General features: G+C 41.4%; 1 long non-coding RNA gene across 2 annotated transcripts in view; it reads left to right on the top strand.

Annotated features, from left to right (window-relative positions):
* Window positions 1-257: 257 nt before the first annotated feature.
* Window positions 258-6,000, top strand: part of LOC132533157 (uncharacterized) — a 74,183-nt gene continuing 68,440 nt past the window's right edge. For both annotated transcript variants that reach the window (XR_009545067.1, XR_009545068.1), the window contains exon 1: window positions 258-426. This is a non-coding gene — a long non-coding RNA (uncharacterized LOC132533157). The remainder of the gene's footprint in view (window positions 427-6,000) is intronic.

Genomic DNA, 6,000 nt, shown 5'->3' with positions numbered 1-6,000 from the left:
GGTGGCAACTAGTCCAGCAAAACATTGATGGTGAGTTTAAAATTAGCAAAATGTCAGGGTCCCATCTTCAAGTAAGTGTTGCTGAGGACTTATTCTGATGCAGTCTCCGCCCCCAGGTTTTTCTATGCCCCGCTAAATCCTAGAGTGCCCCCTTTCAACCAATCCTGGCCCTACACGTCACCCCTGGTTGTCGCCCAATAAAAAGCCCCCTCACCCCTCCCTTCTCTCTCTCTGGGCTCTCGGCTCTCCCTCTCTGAGGTCTCGCTCCCTGCTCTCCCCCCGTGGTCGGCCATTGCTGGCTGGCTCCACGTGGTCTGAACCAAACCTCCCCCCCCATCCTATAATAAAGATCTGTGTACCCCTTTGCTCTGGACGTCCGCTCTCTTCTCCGCGGTGCAGCCCGACACCAGACCACCTCAACAACAAGTAAGTAAGAAAACATTTGGACTGCGTAATGAAAACTGACACTCAGTCTACCAAATTAGTGCTAGGAGCTTATGAAATGTCCAAAATTGTTTTAAAAAAATATTTTGAAATTTCTGCCATGATCCTCTAACAAAGGGTGAAGTTATCTTCTCCATTCCTGTAATACAAGTTATCATTAGAATTTTTGCTTCTAGTTTTTGTTAGACTCTCATAATAGATTTAGTAAAAGAAAAACAAAAGGACTGGTAGCATAATTTAATCATACATCTTCTCAAGACATTGAAAACAGTTCTGCCTTTTCTCTTGCCTCTATAACATGTCATTGATTAGGTCACTTCTATAAAGTATATTTATCTCTCACATTTCTAGAGGCTCAGAAGTCTAAAGTATTAGCTTTGACAGATTTGGTTACTAGTGCAGGTCCTGTGTCCTTAGATGGTGAAAGAGGTGAAATGACTTTCTGGGTCTCTTTCATGTGGATGCTAAGGACAGCTTCGATGTAGGATGGGAAGAAAGTGGGCATCTGATGATATTGTGAAGCTATTGAACATTGCTTTCATAACTTTGAAGTGCTTCTTTGTATTTAGATTACAACTCAGCTTACACTGCATGGGTTAGGGAGGGCCAGGTGCTAAGGAAAGCTCTGAATACAAAGAAAAGGTGTACAAACAAAACTCTGCCATGAGCAAGTCAACAATTTCTTGCCATGGAGCTTTTATTACTTGATAAAATATGTATTCATCTTGATTAAGCCTCTATTAGGTACTTGACCTTTTTGTTATACATGACTGAATCCATGCATTGTACATAGTTCTCTTTCCAGATGACTAAACAGAGGCATCTAGAAGTCCAGTGATGTCAAAGATCACACAACAAGTTGATCATAAAGTGGAAAGATGAACTGTTTTTTTAATTTATTTTTTATTTAAGAAAGGATTAATTAACAAAACCATAGGGTAGGAGGGATACAATTCCACACAATTCCCACCACCCAATCTCCATATCCCACCCCCTCCCCTGATAGCTTTCCCATTCTCCATCCCTCTGGGAGTATGGACCCAGGGTCATTGTGGGTTGCAGAAGGTAGAAGGTCTGGCTTTTGTAATTGCTTCCCTGCTGAACATGGACATTGACTGGTTGGTCCATACTCCCAGTCTGCCTCTCTCTTTACCTAGTAAGGTGTGTCTCTGGGGAAGCTGAGCTCCAGGACCATTGATGGGGTCTTCAATCCAGGGAAGTCTGGCCAGCATCCTGATGGCATCTGGAACCTGGTGACTGAAAAGAGAGTTAACATAAGAAGCCAAACAAATTGTTGAGCAATCATGGACCCAAAGCTTGGAATAGTGGAGAGGAAGTGTTAGGGGGGTACTCACTGCAAACTCTAGTGTACTTCTGCTTTCAGGTATATATTTTGCAGTAGTTTATAGATACGTGTGAAGATAGGCTCTCTCTCACAGAAACTGGTGTATATCTAAGTTTTGGGACTTTGTTAGAAAGTGAACCACCATAGATGGAATTAGAGTATACTATGAAAGGAAAGGTCTCACCCGAGTAATGAAGCTGAAGGGTTGTTATTCCACATATGAAGTCTCTGGACACAGTCTGAGGTGAAGCATGTTGAGGTGGCAATCGTTGTGTTGGTTAGGTTGTGATTGGCAAATGCAATATTATTTGATATAGATTGGGAGAGGCATACGGGAAAGTGGGCCCTATCCAAGGGTTCCAGGACTGGGGGAAGTAGAGGCTCTATAGTGGAGATGTGAGGTTCCTGCTGTCTTAGGGTTCAAAAACAATTGATAGTTAATGTTATCATCACATTATTTGGTAATTGGGTTAACTTTGAAAAGTCCTTTTGTTAGGGTTTGCTATACAGTACCCAGTATCTTGTATATAGCTGTGCTATTGGATGCTTCTGATCTACTTGGTCTAGGCTTTTGACAGAGTCCGCATATCATATATACAGCCTATATATTAAAAAGATTCAGTTTGTGTTTTGAAAAACTTTGAGACATACAACTGATTTTCCCCCTCTCAAATTAATTAACTAGTGATTTATATGTCTACATTTTGCTAGGAGTGTACATAAACACCATTCCCACCACCAAAAGACTGTGACCTATCCCTCCCACCCACTGCCACCCCCCACTGGCCCAGGAAGCTGCATGTCTGTCTATCCCTCACCACAGGGTTTTTACTTTGGTGCCCTACTTACAATTTGGTCAGGTCCTGCTTTTAGTTTCCCTTTCAGATCTTCTTAGTCAACTTCTGTTGATGAGTGGGATCATCCCATACTCATCTTTATCTTTCTGACTTAGTTCACTTAACATAATTCCTTCTAGCTCTGTCCAAGATGGGTCAGCGAAGGTGGGTTCATTGTTCTTGATAGCTGCATAGTATTCCATTGTGTATATATACCACAGTTTCTCAACCACTCATCTATTGTTGGGCACCTGGGTTGCTTCCAGGTTTTAGCTATTATGAATTGTGCTGCTATGAACATAGGAGTACATACCTCTTTTTGGTTGGGTGTTATGGAGTCCTTGGGGTATAAGCCCAGGAGAGGAATTACTGGATCATATGGAAGGTCCATGTCTAGCCTTCTGAGAGTTTTCCAGACTTCTCTCCACAGAGGCTGTACCAATTTACATTCCCACCAGCAATGTAAAAGGGTTCCTCTGTCCCCACAACCTACCTCTCCAGCATTTGTTGTTGCTGTCCTTTTTGATGTATGCCATTCTTACAGGAGTGAGGTGGTATCTTAGTGTTGTCTTAATTTGCCTTTCTCTGACAATCAGTGACCTAGAGCAGTTTTTCATATGTTTGTTAGCCTTTTGGATCTCCTCTTAGGTGAATGTTTTGTTCATATACTCTGCCCATTTTTGGATGGGGTCATTTGCTTTTTTGGTGCTGGAACTCTGGTTTTCAAAGTCTGTCTTCCCCTGCCTCTTGGCCCCTCCTGTCAGTCAGTCTTCTTTTACTAGAGTGTGCCTGGAGTCCTGAGATCTCTGAAGGAAGAAGGTTACATATATTTTGTTTCTCACAACATATTCTTGCATATTTTAAATATAAGCATATGTACTGGACATAGTTTTTGATACTAGTTTCCTAGTAACCAAAATAAAATTTCCTAAGGACTGGGAGTGGCACTTTTGGTGGAGAACATACATTAAGATGTACAAGAACCTTAGTTCTTTTTTTAATTTTTAATTTTATTTCTCCAGGGTTATCACTGGGACTCAGTACCTTCACTGTGAATCCACTGCTCCTGGAGGACATTTTCCCCCATTTTTATTGCCCTTGTTGCTTTTGTTATTGCTACTGTTGTTGTTATTATTGTTATTGAAGTCATTGTTGTTGGATAGGACAGAAAGAAATCAAGAGAGCAGGGGAAGATATGGAGGGGAAGAAAAAAATTGGTATCTGCAGATCTGCTTCACTGTTCGTGAAGCTATCCCACTGCAGGTGGAGTGCCTGGGGCTTGAACCTGTAACTTATGCCAGTCTCTGTGCTTCTTGCCATATGCACTTAACTGGTTGCACTACCGCCTGACTCCCCAAGAACCTAAGTTCTAGCCCTTACTCCCCACTTTCACAGATTGGGGGGGGGGAGCTTCAGCAGTGGTGAAACAATGCTTCAAGTGTCTCTATTTCTCTCTTTCTTGTTCCCTCCCCTCTCCATTTTTCTTTGTTCTAATAATATTAATTTTAAAAATAGGCAAAAGTGTTGGCCAGGGGTGGTGGACTCCTCATGCCACAGAAATAACTCTGGTAGTAATAAAATAAATAAATGAAAAAAAAAGAACCTCTCTTTAGGAAACATATATTCAAATAAATATGAGGCTAGCTAATCCATCGTTTCACTATTTTTCTGAATTACACTAATACAGTGATAATAATTATTTACTTACTTAATTCAACACATTTAAAATAGCGCAAGAAGGCCTGCAAGGCAGTTCACTTGGGTAGTGATCCCGCTTTGTCTTGCATATAACCCGGGTTCTAGCAAAATTCCTACCACATTAGGGGAAGAAGCTTCCATGCTGTGGTGTCTTACCCTCTGTCCCTGTTTTGCTCTTTTTATTTAAAAAGTCAGCTTGCATTGGTGAACTGCGAGTGGTGAAAAAAAAAAAAAAAGCAAACAAAAGAGCCCATTATGAGTATGTCTACTCCAGGGGTCTAACGGTGGCAAACTGGGTTAAGAGCACATAGTATGAACCTTAAGGACCCGCTCAATTATCCAGGTTGAAGACCCTGACTCCCCACCTACAGGGAGGTCACCTCATAAGTGGTGAAGTACATCTGCAGGTGTCTATCTTTCTCTCTCCCATCTTCCCCTCCTCTCAATTTCTCTCTGTCCTATTCAATAAAATAGGAGAAATGGCCTCCAGGAGGAGTGGATTGGTAGTGCAGGCACTGAGCCCCAGTGATAACCCTGAAGGCAAATATATATATGTATATATACTTTTTAACATTTCCGTTTTACCAATGAGTAATTTAAGACTCTGCTATAAAATGTTATGATCAAGGACACACAATTCAGAAAGAAAATGTAGCATCAGAGGACAAATTCATATTATCAAGGTCCCTAGCAAAGTCAATCCATAAAACAGATGACAAGCTGTGTCCACCAGGTTAGCTGTATCTATTCAGACTCCTTGATACAGAAAGATTTTTGCATGTGGCCATGTGGTGGTACATCTGGTTAACTCACAAGTTGCCATGCACAGGGAACAGGGTTGGAGCGCCCGCTCAGTATCCACGGGGGCGGGGGTTGGGAGGAGTCCTTCACAAGGCATAAAGCAGGTCTGCAGGTATCTGTCTTTCTCCCCATCTCCTCTTCTCTCTGGATTTCTCTCTGTCCGATCAATAACATAGAAAGTGGGGGGCTGACAACCACTGGGGGAGCACTCTAACAGGAAGCCCAGTAAGAATGTCTGCAGTTTAAAAAGGTTTACACCAAAATGTGCAGAATAAATGTTTTATTTTTACATCCCAGTAGACAGTAAGTCACCTAAGATCAAAGGACGAGTGCCTAAAATAGCTGGTGGAGTATAAACAAAAACAAACAAGACTACTTTTTGTGAACTGCAACACCAAAGAGATATGGACTCCAACTAAAGGATTAGCTCTGAGCAAATGCCCTGTTGGAAATTTCTTTGCAAAGTGACCACTTTAAAGAGAATATCTTTGGTTGATGCATAGTACAAAGAAATCAACCAGAACTGGAATTTTAATTTTAATAGTTAATCCTTAACACAATGCCAACAATTTGAATCAAGTCTGGCACTACATTGTCATAAGTGAATTAAGGTTTACACCAAATAGTTTTTGTGTTACTTGAAAAAAAATCAATGTAGTTTATAATTATAATAAAGTAGCATAGGGAGTTGGGCAGTAGTGCAGTGGGTTAAACGCAATTGATGCAAAGTGCAAGGACCACTGTAAAAGTCTTGGTTTGAGCTCCAGGCTCCCCACCTGCAGGGTGTCACAGGCAGTGTCTATCTTTCTCTTCCCCTCTTCTCTCTATTTCTCTCTGTCCTATCCAACAATGACAACATCAGTAACAACAATAATA

The sequence above is a fragment of the Erinaceus europaeus genome, chromosome 15 (assembly GCF_950295315.1).
Source record: "Erinaceus europaeus chromosome 15, mEriEur2.1, whole genome shotgun sequence".
NCBI classification, from domain to species: Eukaryota; Metazoa; Chordata; class Mammalia; order Eulipotyphla; family Erinaceidae; genus Erinaceus; species Erinaceus europaeus.
The sequence above is the reverse complement of the archived record's forward strand: the minus strand, read 5'-3'. Positions and strand labels throughout refer to the sequence as shown.